This window comes from Anabrus simplex, chromosome 5 (assembly GCF_040414725.1).
Source record: "Anabrus simplex isolate iqAnaSimp1 chromosome 5, ASM4041472v1, whole genome shotgun sequence".
Taxonomy (NCBI): domain Eukaryota; kingdom Metazoa; phylum Arthropoda; class Insecta; order Orthoptera; family Tettigoniidae; genus Anabrus; species Anabrus simplex.
In genome coordinates, this window is record NC_090269.1 from 194,560,085 (window position 1) to 194,577,111 (window position 17,027).

Sequence of the window (17,027 nt, forward strand, 5' to 3'; positions counted from 1 at the left end):
ATGGTTTTCCGTGGTTTCCCATTTTAACACCAGGCAAATGCTGGGGCTGCCTTAATTAAGGCCACGGTCGCTTTCATCCCTCTCCTAGCACTTTCCTGTCACATCGCCGCCATAAGACCTATCTGTGTTGGTGCGACGTAAAGGAGCTTGCAAAAAACTACTTTGAGGGAAAGGAACGGCTCATGCGATAAACTATTCAGGTGGCGTGGGTTAAACTAACTCTCTCAACAGTTACAATACTGGCCCTTTACGTGGTTTCCCACATAAAATCTGCGTAAATGCCGGAATAGTTTCCATTATACAGACTACATCCTCTTCCTTACTAATCCTAGGTCTAATTTCATACAAGCTCTTGTACGTGTCACACTGTCTTTGTAGAATTGTAGCAGTGATGATATTTAGTGGATATGAATGGCAGGAGAAGAGACAAAGCGCACATCAACTAACAGGAGTAATTCAGTGCGATGTTGATTACGAGCAATGGGTCATTTCCTAGGTTACTGGCAACCAGGCTATGCCATTCAGACTTGGCTCATTTCAACAATCTGACATGACTACACATAGCACATGTTAGGCATTAAAATACTCTTTGAGGCAGTTTAAATAGGCACTATCAAAATGTGTATGTACTTGTATTAACAACTTAAAAAAACAATATTTACAATTTAAATTACCTACTAAACATTCTAACATGTAGCTATTACTGTATTTCGAAATGCTAGTTTTTTAATTGCTCTAAGTTCTGAGAATAAAGCTGTTTTGAAACTCCTGAAAGTTTTTTTGCTAGTTGCTTTACGTCGCACCGACACAGATAGGTCTTACTGCGTCGATGGGATAGGAAAGGCCTAGGAGATCGAAGGAAGCGGCCGTCGCCTTAATTAAGGTACAGCCCCAGCATTTGCCTTGTGTGAAAATGGGAAACCACGGAAAACCATCTTCAGGGCTGCCGACAGTGGGGCTCGAACCCACGATCTCCCGGATGCAAGCTCACAGCCGTGCGCCTCTACGCTCACGGCCAACTCGCCCGGTCTGAAAGTATTTACTCTCCACCTAAAATATAGTTGAATATCGTCGTTGCCAGGACAAAACCTCCTATGTGATAATATTTTTCCAGATACAGTGACCCGCAACACATACATTATGAAGAGCGAGAATGCCTTGACCACATTCACACAATATTGCACCTTACATGACAAAACCTTACCGGCCAAAGATCTAAGCTAAAATATTTCACATAAGAGGTTTTGTCCCTGCAGCGACGATATTATGTATTTTTTAGAATTTGTGGTGGAAATTTATACCTCGCTTGTGTCAGGGTAATTCTAATTTGAGAGAATATCCCTTAAAACTCCCATGACGTGATCGGGCAAGAAAATAATTAAACGTGGCCAATTCCAATGGCGATAAATTTTGTGGTTGAGGAAGTTCCATAGAAAATACCACTTAGTTGTTTAACATTTTCTCAACCCAAAATCCTCGTGATTTTGGTCTTGAAATTCTGGCCATATCTCCAAGAACTTAATCCAGACAAGTAAATATTGCATGGCTCACACCACCTACACTGCCTTCACTATCAGTAGCTTTCTGGTCTCCAGTAACAATATCTATCATAGATAACAGTGTATCAAAATTTCGCCACATTATACAAAACACAACCTCCTTCCAACACTGTCAAAGAAGGGGAGAAATCTCAATGTGGCCTCACAGCTGCTCCATTCATCCCAAAAAGTTGGCATACGTTCGGTCATGTGACCGCAGATCTGAGCACTGACTGGATGTACAATGACGTAAGGAGCACAACATCATCTGCTGTCTGTTCCGACTGTCATACAGTAAGTGGCCCGTTACTCTCTGCTGACCAACATTAAAGTAAAAAAGGCGATTCAGAAATGGTTCGCCTCACAGACGACAGGCTTCTACGACAAGGATCGACGTAGACTTCTGCAAGTTACGGAAAATAACGTTTGAAGAAACATGGGAAATTCGTAGAAAAGTAGGTGGAGTTACACAGAAAGAAGGGAATAAAACGTGGAATTAACTAATAATGTGTAGGTCTAGTAGTTTTGATTTTATTGGCAAATGGTCCTTAATTAATGCCTTCATATGTATGTATGTAACATAACGTGCCGGGGGTGATATATAAGCACAAAAATGGTAGAGCTTAAGTTTACGACTAAGATTTATTATCCACTATTACTTACACACTAGTACGCTCTATCTACTCACGCTAACTCAGTCACACCGGTTGTTCACTCTATTACTTACAAGTTAACACAACTACACTAGTTCCGATCATGTACCACACAGTTTCCAATTATGCACTCATGCACTATCCGTCACAAGAAGTCTCTGACACAAGTTCTTTGGTCGAACGCTTCAGCAGTCTTCGTAATCTCTGCACTGACACGATATAATGCCGCAAGACACTCCTGACAACACCGAAGACGGAATGAACTCCACAGCAGAACAGAACTGAAAACCACGAAAAATAGAAACTCACAACTGGAACAGTCCACCAACTCAACTCAACTCCGTAGACTACTCACTGAACTGAACTCCACAGCAATCTCTCTCTCTCTCTCTCTCACACACACACACACACACACACACACAGAGAGAGAGAGAGAGAGAATGCACGGTGCTCACGGCAGTACATAAACAGTACTCAATACTCGACGGCAATACACATACAGTACTCCACGGCAGTACACACAGTACTCCGCACAGTAATCCATGGCGGTACGCACTAAGTAATCATAACTCCACGGCAGTATATACACACTAATGAGACACTGAACCCCCAACACACTGAACGGAGCTTCAGACCGGGCAGCTCATCGGTCGTCCGTCCGGCTTATATAGGCACTGAAGCAGCTCGCGAACAATCCAGAAGCTGGATACATTCAGAACACTCTAGGATCCTAATCCTCTACATGTTTCTAGTAGTGGCCAGAGGCATCCAGAGAGATGAGAGGGAGAGACGTCAGAGAGCGGCAGGCCTTGCATTCCTTTCTTCGTCCTGATTGGTTGGCCACGTGAGCAAGAGGGGTCGAGCTAATGCATATGTAGGGACATCGACTGCTTAGGTAAGGCCAAGCTAGCTCACCCCTCCCTAGACCCTGGCGGGGTATAGCAAATAAAGTGAAGGATATAACATTACATTATAATAATTATCACGTGAAAAACAACAACGCATACCATTGTGAAACTCCGCCTGTATTAACGTACGGCTCGTCTAACTGAGTTACGATATTCGAAGGGGTAATGGAGGCTTAGATATTACAGGAAATAGTTTCTTGCTGATGTTCAGAAATCGGTTAGTCTCATTTAGATATGCTTCATACAAAACTTATTTCTATTTTACACTGGCGGAAAATGGAATTCCAACATATCTGAAAAATGACGCCTATTCATATTTACGCGCTGGTTGAGGAACAGTGGTGCATGTAGCGCCAATATGATCTTGCGAAGCAAGTTTGCTTTAGATACGCGTTGTAGGCCTACACTTCGTCAGCTTTTGTTATTGTCCGATGTTGACGTTGTGAGGTAGATCAAACACACCTTTAAGTAGATGAGGGAGACAGTGTCAGCAGCTTACTAAGTTTGATCGAGGCCGTGTAATAGGGTTACGGTAAGGTGAATGTTCTTTCCGCAATATTGCAGAAAGACTTGGCAGGGATATATCCACAGTGCTTTTGTGTGTGCAACAATGGTCACGGGAAGGTACTAGGGTCAAGAAGACTGGGGTCCGGCCGCACACGGGCCATTATGGAGAGGAAAGACCGCCGTATTCGCTGGATGGCTGTGGTGGATCGTATTACATCTGTAGCAGCCATTACAGCTTCAGTTGGTACCAGAGTGACACAGAGAGCTGTAACAAACCGATTAGGCCTACTTGAGGAACAGCTCCAAGCCAGACGTCCTATAGCGTTCATGGAAATAACTCCGTGTCACTGCCATCTGCAACTTCAGTGATGTCAAGCTAGAGCTCATTGGATGGTGGTGGGGACTCTTCTGTTCTCAGATGAGTGCCGTTCCTGCCTTGGTGCCAGCGATGGCCGTAGTTTGGTAGGAAGGATGCCGGGTGAATGCTTGGAACCAAGAAGCTGTCGGCGGCGTCGACAAACTGGACCTACAGCAAGAGTTATGGTCCGGGGAGTGATTTTCCTTGGCAGTTGGAACACTCCAAGAAATTTGACAGCGAAATTGTACGTCAGACTGGCGATTTAACCGGTTGTGCTGCCATTCAATCGCAGTATTCAAGGGGATCTTTTACAGCAGGTAACGCTCAACCTCATACCGGTGCTGTCACTCAACGTGATCTACAGAGTGTCAATCAGTTGCCTTGGTCTACAAGATCACCAGACCTTTCTGTCATTGAGCACGTATGGGGAATTAGGGACGACAAAGTAAGCACCATCCAATACCAGCATTAACCGTTACTGTTTTGACTGAACAATTACAACAGGCGATGTACCCTCTCCCAGAAAACGGCATACGGCATTTGTACGACAAAATGCATGCACGTTTTTCAGGCTTTCTAAAAATCATGGCGGCTACAACGATTGTTAATATTCCACCATGTGACAGGTCTTCTCGCACATACTTGAGCCTGTGACCTGGAAACTTTAATCAAATAAATATGTTACCTAGACAATTGGTTAGCCTAAATTTTATTCCACTAATGTATTCTTGGTGTAGAAATTTTATTTTCCGCCATTGTATATTACAAGAACGTAGATCTGTTCACTAATAGTGAAAGAATTCTTTGAACAAGCTATAGGCTAAGCTATCAGTTTTTCAAGATGACGGGTGGAAGTAGATCTTTCAGTGTATATATCTTCCACAAGGCTTTGCCGTTTGTCATATAATGCTCTCAGTGTGTCCTTTTATTTGATGATTTTTAAAATCACACTATAATGAAAAAAACACATGTTACCCTGGAGCAGACGTTGGTATATTGATTCAGTATGCATGGTAGGAATTCATTCTCCCGGACGGGCGTCCTCCCTATCGTCGTTCAAGATGTTCGTGTTTTTCAATGTCCCACTGGAGGTTAGTAGACATGTGCTGAGTTACCAGATAGTACCTTGGGGAGGAGTGAATGCGTACACTGTCCAGAAAGAAAACATAGAAGACGACGTACTGTAACAGCCTACGTGTGGGAATGTACGATATTGCACCACTGTCCCACTAACACCGTTCACGTTGCTCCCGATCGGCGGAGGCCATCTTCCTGGGATAATGACCTTCACTCGGTGTTGACGGATTCTGATGACTAGATGCCTGCTGATTCTAATTACATTTGGCACACCACGCCATGCACATTGAATTTCTCTGCAAAATACATTGTGGTCTCTTAAGCCGATAACGCGACCACTTTCGAATCTTCTGATATGCCTCTATCGCTACGGTGTTCCCACTCTCTATTAATTACAACCAGTACTACCCATCACACCATCTACACACTAATAAATTTGTGATTTCTATATGATGACTATCGTAAAAGTTTTGCATCTCTGTAAGGGTAGGATCATATACCATTTTCAGGCAGTATCACCAGCAACAATTCCCACATAACATTTAAATTTTAACTAAAGATATCTCGGAATTCGCATAGACCTACAGTTTATAGCAACAAGTCCGCTTCAGTGTAAGTTTGAGAGCTTAAAAGCACTTAAATTTATAAATTTTCATACCACAAAATAATTTTATAATTTCCTGATTAGATTGGTGTATTATTTTTTAAGGAATTTGTTCACGGACTATGATTTTTAAAAGCCATTGTTAATTCAAAATGACTCCACTTCTAACTCACTGCGTTGACATGGAAGGTTTTGGTTTACATTTATTTGTGTTGGAAACTTCGTTGTTTCCTCTAGTGGCACCACCCTTGAAAATATGGCTGAATAGAGTTTTGTATTTGGATTGAAATTCAGCGTTTGATTGCTTGAGTTCTCATCTTAAATTATTTGACATTTTGAATATAATGTGTACCTATATCTCAAAATAATAATATTTAAATGTATATGTAAGTTATAAAACAATTAAGTGAAACAATATCATTAAATTCATATAAAATATTTATTGGATTACACCCACCTACAAAATATTGTCATTAAATATTACTTAAGGTAGAAAATCCAACGTTAATTTCAATTAAATTCTAAATTGCACAAGTCAGTTAATTAACTTGCCTAAATACTGTAACTTAGATCATCACTATGCCTTTCAGCGTTCAACCTGAAGAAGTCAGTGAATTAACTAAACCTCCAAAATTCTCTATTTGAAACTACTGTAATTTTGTGGCAGCGCCTTTAAGTAATTAAAAACGGAGTCTAACCGTCATTGCCTTCAACTCCTTCTACTTCTCTTACCCTCCGTGGCTGAGTCCATCATTCTTCTACGTACTTATCGTCCTACATTCGCCTCATCTGACCCCACCATCGAAGCTGGTTTATGCGTACAGCCTATATCCACATTCCGAACAGCTTCCCGATACTGTTCCCTCCTTTTGGTAGCAACAATCGTACTCACTACATCATGTGAGCTTTTGTGGAGTTCCTTAAACCCAATTCAAATGGCGCAACAACTCTGAAGAGGCTTAGCCTACCAAGCAATCACTGCTAACCCCGAAGGCCTGCAGATTATGAGGTGTCGTGTGGTCAGCACGACGAATAATTTAAGCCGTTATTCTTGGCTTTTTAGCCTGGGGCCGCAGTTTTACCATCTGATAGCTCTTCAGGACCACGAAACAGCCCGCATATCTAAGTAAAAATCCCTGACCTGGCCGGGAATCGAACCTAAGGCCTCCGGGTAAGAGACAGTCACGCTACCCATACACTTTGGGACCGGCTGTGGGATTACTTATGTAATGCAAAGATGGTATTAAAAATTCAATGTAATTATAAGATTATTTTCCGCGAGCTGACTTCTTTCTTACAGAATACCCCTGATCGTAACTGCGAGGTCACTTCGCTAACATCGCTGCACCTAGATCTAGTTTCAATTATTGTACTATCATGCGGGATAATGTACATCCTAAATCCTTAAAAACCGCTAAAATATACTTTAAGAGTTTCAAAATTGTAACTGCATCAAAATCACAAATATAGGGATATAAAATTGATAGATTTGTCGTTGCCGTGATACGGCAGTCCTGTTTCCCTTGTACTAAAGTAAATGCGTGGCCAAATTTGGCCTAACGACTGGTACTTAAATTTTAGAAAACGTGTTGATTCCCATTTCAAAAATGAATACTCGTAGGAATCGAAACCGCTTCTAATCGCTACCACCTTACCTGCGCGTTACGGTCGACTGAGTTACGTACCACAGTAAACAATCTGCTAGCGAACCACCGTCCTCATATTATTTTCCCTACCCTTGACTATCGACTGCTGTCACCATCCTCCTGTATTATCGTGAAGTGGAAACATGGTTTTCCGGATCTCGTAAATTATGTGAGTTATGCCAGCTGAGAGAAAGCAATCCGCTCTTGCTGATCAGAGTGATGGAATATTTGTGGTAGGTATATACGATACATTCTAAACATAGCAGCGGAAATATCTGTTTCTCTACTCTGTCTTCATATAGAGAACATTAGGTAGGATCTGGATGTAAGATACTGGGGCCTAGATACCAAATACGGGCACTGTCGGATTAACCAAATGCTGATTTAAAATGACTATATGTCCTTATCTGGGAAAACATTATATAAGATTTTGAGCATGACTTTATTGTAATATTCGGGAGACGCAAGGGTCAGGAAATACACTTGCAAGTGGTCTTGCCATTCAACTCCCAACTCGGGGGTTCTTTGAAGCTGTTTCGATGGTTGGGTCATGTGAAGGAATGTAGGAGGATAGGTCACGTAGGAAAATAACGGACTCTTGTTATTGAAGGTAAGATAGGTAGACGGACGAAGACGACGATGGTTAGACTCAGATTCCAACGATTTAAAGATGTATAGAACTAAATGAGGCCACAGAACTAGTTTCAAATAGAGGATTGTGGCGGCGATTAGTAAATTGACAGAGGCTTGCAGACTGAATGTTGAAAGGCAAAGCAGTATGCAGTGAAGATGTACAGTATGTATGTATCTATGTATTTATAATTGTTGCCCTTTGAAGCTCTTCTCTCCTGGCCAGCAGAGGTTGAAATCCCGGTGAATCTTGTGGGGGGAACTTTTCTGCAAAATAATGTAATGAGGGGTATTGTGAATGAAATCCTTAGTCTAAACGAAAAATAAGCCACAGTGTATCCTATGACCTCAAAGAAAACTGGATAATGCTGAAGGTCAAACCGTTAGAAATTATTAGTATTATCACTTTTATCATAACATTGTGTCCACACTTTCATAGACAAAGGAGTCTAATCGTGCTACATGATACGGCTCGCAGGAAAGAACAGATGGTGGTGTTGGTGGTGATTACTGCTTTATGGGAGAAAACAACGGTCGGAACCGAGTAGTTCTACGCCGGGTGACAGCGTGCTTTCCATCCGTTCACCTGAAAATGTATTCCTCTACCTTTCGCTGAGACAGCCTAGCGTTTAAACACCAGGGTATCTTACCAACTACCCATTCTCCAAAACCTAACGTAGGCCTCCAGACTCATTAGAACACGCAGGCGATGCCCTCAAAATTGATCAATATTTGGAGTAATGAGAGTAAAAGGAAATATTTTGTTGAAGTCCCGAACAATGGAGTTCATAGTGAGGAGAACGAAGAAAGCAATGAAATTACACTCCATGAACCGGAAAGAATGATGAATGAGCTACATTGTCAACAAGAATCACGGATAGATGAATTTAGACCTGAAATGGTGAAATACAGGCGGTTGGTAGGGATAAAATGGAGATTACAGTTAAGGCGATGAGTCTTTTAGATCCTTAACTTTATATGGTACATATCATCGTCTCATACCTACAGCTTGAAGATATTTCGATTATCTATTATGAAATGTGATAAAGTACAATATTAATTATTTTTATAATTGAAATGTGTTCTTTCGTACTAACTCAAAAGCGATGTAGTAGATGTAACCTATCTAACGGGAGTTGTCTCCCATAGTTCCGTTTGAACGCATTGATCGTGGGATCTGGAGGCTGCTACTGCCACAGATCTTCAACGGGAGCTAAATCTTAACGATGTACTAGTTAAAACAGTGTATTATCTCTGAAAAAGTATGAATGTGACAACTAACGTGAAATATGTTACATTTATTGACTATATAGTTCTCATCTGATACATCTTCAAATCGACAACATTTTCATTACTAAACACAACGGAAAGTAAAAGGACAAACTGCACATGTTTTGAGCTTAATTCAAATAGAAAATGCTTGAACATAGAATTAAAATAACTCACGAAAATTGTGTTTTTGAGTTCAATTTCAGTCTACGAGTTTGTAGGACTAGACGACCATTTTGTGGCACAATGTCACTAAATTAACTTAAGCTCATTGATTCTGCTGGTAGATCAGGTAATTTTGAGCTTATGAAGAGGCTAAGGGCAGAATCTGTGTAGGTGTACCCATTAGTTGACCATAAAGTTACTCCCACATTCAACCACTAAATTTCAGCATCACTAACAATTAGGGCAGCAGTAATGACTGAAAACTGATGGATAAATTATTTTCATATTTCTGAAATTTTGAAAAACTTTTCAAAATATAGTTGAAATCAGATTATTAATTGAAAGTTTTTCAGTTCTACAATTATTAAATAATTAAATTAAATAATTGTTTTTCAATTTACGATCATCTGAGTTTGCATCACCTAGTGATTCCGTTAAATTGCAATTTCAATCTATCTTGCATCATGCAGGAGTGTCGATAGATACGTTTCATGTCACTGCAGTTCTTAGCTGTGAAATTTTCATGTGTATCTCTACGTATCAAGAATTTTCAACGATTTCAGAATTTTCTACGAAGTGAAATAGAGTTTGCCATGTGTTATTCAACGGTTAAAAGCTGTGTATTTAGATTGTGTTTGAATCTATAAATAAATAAAGATTGATTTAAAAATCTCGTAAAGTGATGTTATGATGAACTCCTTAACAATTTTGGATACTACTCACAGCACCTGTGCAGTTTATCGTGGATAACTTACGCTCACTTCCTCCTGATTTGGCACAACGCCAAATTGTATTATCAACACTCCTCGTTACATTATTGTGCAGAAAAAGTCCCCCGTGAGATTCACCGGGATTTCAACCTCAGCCGGCCGGAAGAATATAATTTCGAAGGACAACGTTTACAAAAGTTAATCTTTCATTTGGTTCTGATTTGGTTAAGGCAGAATGTCCTTACTGTCTCCACAGACGCAGGGTTTGATCCTAGAATCCTCATATCATGTAGCACGATTAGACTCCATTGTCCACAAAAGTGTGAACACAATTTTATGATAAAATTGATAATATTAATTCTGACAGTTTGACAGATCTTTCTTCAGCATTATCCCGGTACTTTGAGGTCATAGGCTACTGGCTCATTTTGTGTTTACGATATCAGAATGTTGGCTGGCAGAGTAGAAGAGGTGGTGGTATACAATTTCTTATCACTATATTGTGTGCGAAAACCCTGGATTCAATTCGAAACATCTGCACAGTTTCCATATGGAGCAAGGGTATATGGCGCTGTTGATGGTGATTTGTCTTTCGGATGGAGACGTAGCTTTGAGTAGACCCCTTGGTGATATTCGACAGGAGTAGGCTATGTGCCAACACCGGGTTTCACCCTATCCCTGCCTCATTATCATCATCCCCCCTCCCACATCAAAGTGCAGGTTGACCATGGCCGTCAAATAGAAAGACCTGAGCCAGGCGAGCCGAACATGTCCTTGGACACATAGGCTACGGTACTAAAAGCCATTTGATGAGTAAGTAAGATTCGATAAGTTTGTCACTGTAATTGTAATATTTATAATACAGTAACACTTAAAAATCCCTCATGGCAGGTTTTCGCCATCAGCATTCATTATTTCCCTACATCTTGCCAGACTGACACTATTTTGTTGAGTCCCCAACAATACTACGCCAGTCAATCGTTGCATTCTATTATTTGGCCTCTATAAAATATACCTTTAAATTACCACTAACATTTGTAACGATCCAAAGAATATAGTTGCAATTACTCAAAATCAATAATAGGTTGTTTATGTATCTTAATTGCAAGTTTGGAAGTACTAAGAAACCCAGAAAAATAACCTTAATCTGCGGAAGGGTCCCTTAACTTTGCAGACACAAGAAGAGATGTGAGATGTACATAAGTACATAAAACAACGAATTTGACAAAACTCTCTCCTGGAACCAAATTGTGCTGTTCTTTCTTAGAACATGGCGAGATGTTGGCTCTTTCAACGGAGATTGTGATTCATAGACACTTATGGAATTATCCGACTCATTGGCTGAATTGTCAGCGATATTGAGCCTTCGGTTCAGAGGGCCCGGGTTCGATTCCTGGCTGGTTCGGGGATTTGAATCGCCTCTGATTAATTCTTCAGGCCCGGGGACTGGGTATTTGTGTTTGTCTCAACACTTTCCCCTTCATATTCACACAACACACTACACTACCAACCACCACAGAAACACACCATAGTGATTACATCCCTCCATATAGGGTTTGTGTAATGAAGGCATCCGGCCGTAAAACAGGGCCAAATCCACATGTGCGACACAGTACCCACCCGCGACTCCACGGGTGTGGGAAAAACGGTAGTAAAAGAAAGAAATAAAGAAAGAAAGAAAGAAAGAAAGGAAGGAAAGAAGAAAGGAAGAAACCCTCTGGAATTCTGCATATTGAATAAACTGGGTACATGTGGTCCTTCTGTGTAGGGTACAATACAATACAACATGCCGCTTATCATGGTGTGAAAGGAAAGTGTGTACATTCATTAAAATAACACATTTATCGAGGAGAAAATTTCCTTTGAAGGGAGTTCCATAAAATATAAGTGATCCATGCTAAACGAGTTAAGAAGTGGACAAAAATTCAAGATTATCCGAGAGTGGACAAGGAAACATGTATTATCAGAAATATTTAAATGCAAGGTACTGAACAGGTTTGGTATAAAGTAATCGTTAAGCCATTTAAGAGAATCATATGGGGCAGGCAATACAAACAAAAAGTACTTTGTTTTGATTTTTTACATGTCAGCAGAATCTACCACAGCGAAGAACTCACTAATTCGCAATTTTGAATGTAAATCTACAGAGAGCGTGAGTGTTGTTATGGTACACACAGAGATCAGCTGTTCAGCTGTTAAATACACTCGGGCAATACTCTACTCCATCTTTATAAGAAAGTAAAACACTTTGAGAGTAAATAACTAATAATAATATTTCACAACTATGTTAGTAATGCATTCAATTTCTTAGTGAAATAATGATAATTTATTAATAATAAATTTATGATTGAGTTATTCTATTCTTGGACGTTGTTCATAAGATAGAGATTTCTTTACTTACCTAGTTTACCAATCACGAAACACATACGGAAGGCCAACTAGCTTGGAAGCATTAATAATCCACAGCTGAGCTTAGTACAATATATGTCAGGTTTCTGTACCGAAGTAACTCCCAGGATGGTTTCCGTGCTACTTCACGTGACCCACGCTTCTCCACGAGAAGCTGCCTTCCATCCGTCTTACTAAATCTTGCTATTTCTCTACAGAACTGACAACAGGAAGATAATTTATACGAGGAGACCTCTTTGAATCCACAAATCTAAAGTCGTGACTTTCCCGCTACAATGGAGTTCGAGAATTTCATATTACCGCATGACTATGTCAAATAACAAATCAAAACTTTTTTCAACGAAATTATATTCCATTGATCTTACTAACGTAACTTATAATACAACTATTCATATTTAAAGTACGGAAGCAATACCCGAGATGAAATTCTGGAGATGATTCTTATTTCATGGACGTTGTGAGTAAATGAATTAAGAAGAATTTAAAAGAACATATTTTATGTCGCTAGATTTACTGGTACGTGAATGATCTCCTGAGAAACAATTCCGGCCCCTCGGCGTCTCCGAAAAAATTTTCAAAAGTAATTAGTGGGACGCAAAGAAAAACCCATTACATTCTTTTAAAAAGTGAGGTTCAATTATTGCAAATATTTTATTGACTCCAATAACATTCACACCTACGTACGCCTTTGTTTGATATTTCGTTTCTTTGTAGCCCCCTTCATACCAGTTTTATAAGCTTGCTCCTAAGTTATCTTAGGCTTACGACAGTTACTATTTCTAAGAATTAGACGATAAAGAGCTGACCGCACTGGCGAGGAGCAGTCCCATGCCAACTCAAACGTTTATATCCTGATAGCCTCACATAAGGCTATCGGGAACCTATTACCTCCCAGAAATCGACTGACACTTTGAATAGCCACTGTATGTGCTCTCAAGATCGACTAGGGAGATAAATAGAAAAGACTTCCTCTCGCGTTTCCGAGAATCTTTGGAACTTCGTAATATCTCTTTCACGCACTCAGTTCACTCTCTCAAATCTTAGCAAATCCACGCCGAGGTAATCTATTACAGAAGAAGCTATTATCTTTGTACACCAGTCACAAAAAGAAATGTCGTTGATCGGGGATTTCTAATCCAACACATCGGGTGAGTTGGCCATGCTGTTAGGGGCGCGCAGCTGTGGGTTTGCAACCGGGAGATAGTGGGTTCGAGCCCCACTGTCGGCAGTCCTGAATATGGTTTTCCGTGGTTTCCCATTTTCACACCAGGCAAATGCTGGGGCTGTACCTTAATTAAGGCCACAGCCGAGTACTTCCCACTCCCAGGTCGGTGCGACGTAAAGCAAGTTGTAAGAAAATATCTAATGGAACACTCTTGTATCCATCTGAAATATTAACTCAGCATTAGCACGGCAGAATTGATCCGTCGCACTAGTCGGCTTCTTTACTGGCCTTGACAAATGCCATTCTTCAACTAGTTTCAAAATTCTTCAAATGCTACAGCTCATTCAAGTTTTCTAGATAATTTTTATTATCTTTATATTCGGTTCAGAGAACCTGGATAAGGTAATCTTGTACATACATAATAATGACACATCCGTATATCCATTTCACACACAATATCGTACGATATCGGTACGTCATAAATCGCCCAAAAGGGAACTGGTATATTCTAATATCTGGTTAAGTATAAAAAATGTAGATATTGACGCGCAGGTAGCCCGGATGACGGCAGGTCGAAAAGCCTGCACACGATAGCTGAAATAGCCAATTTCAGTTGGCTTGGTAGACTGATATGTAATAGCACATTTCGGCTCGGTGAGGAAAGCAACGGGAAACTACCTCACTCCTCATTTCCCTAGAATACCTCTTCAGTAACCCGTATGCCATCTACGCCAGTTGATGGTGGAGCTGTAGAGGATCAAACCAGTCTTCGGACTGAATACTTCACACGCACATGCATCTGTACTTTGTGCGTTTCAATTGTCCTTGAACGCTATTAAGTCAACGGCCATAGCCGTGTTGAAACACCGGATCCCGTGTGATCTCCGAAGTTAAGCAAGATTGGGCGTGTACAAGATTTGGATGGGTTGCCACGCGCTGTTGGTGTGGGGTAATGGAATGGAGGAGCGGAAAAGAACTAGCTACCCTACCGCACGTAAACTCCGGCTCAGGCACACATCTGCGGAGTTTCGGACCTGCCTTCGGGCAGAATACACCCTTACCTTACCTCCGCAGTTTTTTCTCTTGAAATTTGACTTTTATTCCTGCGAAAACACTAAGATGAAAACACTACTTAATCCGTTGGGCAATTAAGAAAATCTGAACGTGTAAGTTGCCTAAAAATGTCTTAATCCACAGAACCCGAACGGGCATGGAATCTAATGTAACCATTTAAAAAAGTCAATGCAGACATAATAGTATTATAAATTTATTACCTGCAAAAAGAAAAAGAACAAGTTCTCCTACATCCAATTTCAGTCATACAAAACCCTCTGATGCTTTTAGCTTAAAAAGGATCAGCCGGGCTGTGTGGCTCAGATGGTTGAGGCGCTGGCCTTCTGATCCCAACTTGGCAGGTTCGATCCTGGCTCAGTCCGGTTCTCAAATACCTCATCCTCGTGTCGGTAGATTTACTGGCACGTAAAAGAACTCCTGCGGAGCAAAATTCCGGCACCTCCGCGTCTCCGAAAACCATAAAAAGTAGTTAGTGGGACGTAAAACAAATAATAATATTATTATTATTATTATTATTATTATTATTATTATTATTATTATTATTATTATTATTATTATTATTATTATTATTATTATTATTATTATTATTATTAAAAAGGGTCGCTTTGAAGTGACGTCATGCAGTGAGAGCTGCGGGCTGGCTTGGGCTGTTGCTATGGTACTGACGTTGGCCCGTCGTGTCGACACGGTTCACCATGAATAATCGTTCAGGACTTTGCTGTCGACTACAGTGAGAATAGTGGGCGTGCCATATGAGCACAACACTGCTCTTTAACTTGCGTGAGTTTTGTTTTTTAATTTGTATTATTTCTTCTCTTGGTTAAAGTATAAACAAAGAATCAAATAATTTTTTACCTCTCATTTCATAACTAAATTCATTAATATTTTGCTGAGTTCTTCAGATATAGCTATTTTCCAGGATGAGCCAAAATGATCGCATTTTAAAATGTGAAGGGGTCACAAGCGAAACCTTACCAACGCTACATAAATGTACCTGTTAGTGTCATGTTGGTTTGTACTTTCAGAGAGAACCTCTGTTTTCGAAAGAAGATAAATAATTACTCACTTTAGCTTCACTTTTGAAGTTGTAAAAAATGTAGCAGTAACATTTTAAAAAGCTATTACTAACAATTCGCATCTCGTTCATGAATGAGGCGCTGGTCTTCTGACCCCAACTTCTCAGATTCGATCCTGGCTCGACCCGGTGGTATTTGTAGGTGCTTAACTACGTCAGCCTCGTATCGGTAGATCTACTGGCGCGTAAAAGAACTCCTGCGGGACAAAATTCCAGCACCTCGGCGTCTCTGATAACCGTCAAAAGTAGTTACTGGGACGTAAAAACATTAACATTATTATTATTACGTTCATGAGTAACTTACATACGGGTCAAATGTCAAGAATTTCTGAGGAACAGTGGCAGAGTGTCGACTTCCGGATCCCAAGATAGCTGATTCAATCCCGGCAGATGCAGTCGGACCTTTGAAGGGCAGGAAAAAAGTCCATTCGGCACGCCACATAGTACGATGTCGGCAGGTGAAAGGTCTCTGGTGACACATTTGGTGTTTACCCGACAAAATTAATTAAATCTCAGACAAAGACGTCCAAGAGAGATTCGGTTTACCCTATCTGCCATCTAGTACGCCTAGAATAAAACGGAACGTTGAAATTTACGAGCAGACTGACAGATGGCGTCAAATTAAAATGTCTGCACACGGTAGCTGAGGGTGTACGATTATTATTATTATTATTATTATTATTATTATTATTATTATTATTAACTCGGCGTTGCAATGGATACTTCGTATAACTTTATACTAATCTATGGCTATTTGCACTTTTTCTCTTGTAATGGTGGTTAGTACGTATTCAATGCCATAAGCTCCGGATATAGGCTACTTCCGAGATTATCGCTTGTTAAGTCTACATAGTGTAAATCATAACCTTGTTTGTTGTAGTATGTATGTTCCAAAGACTCTGGAGTGACGTTTCCTCACTAATGCAAAAAGTGAAATGCCTCATGCTGGCGTTTCCCAAGTTCCGATTATAATTTAAGTTTGTCTTCAGATTGTCTCCGGAAAGCTAATATATAGTGTGGTCTGCCACCATTTTTGAAATCTTAATTGCATTATTCTGGGTCTTTTAGGAACTATCCAGAACCTAGTGACCTGGTAATTCTTCCAAATTTATTCTTTCAAATTGGTTCCTTTATCATGTAAGGAGTTCTGTATAGCTTCCAGATAGTGGTAGTGATGTGGTGGGCAGCTTCTCGTCTTTCCATCCCAAGGACCTCAATCATTATAATGTGATCTTTTCG

General features: G+C 40.3%; 1 protein-coding gene across 1 annotated transcript in view; it reads left to right on the forward strand.

Annotated features, from left to right (window-relative positions):
* Positions 1-17,027, forward strand: part of LOC136874758 (alkaline phosphatase) — a 220,959-nt gene that overhangs the window by 147,258 nt on the left and 56,674 nt on the right. The window lies entirely within an intron of this gene.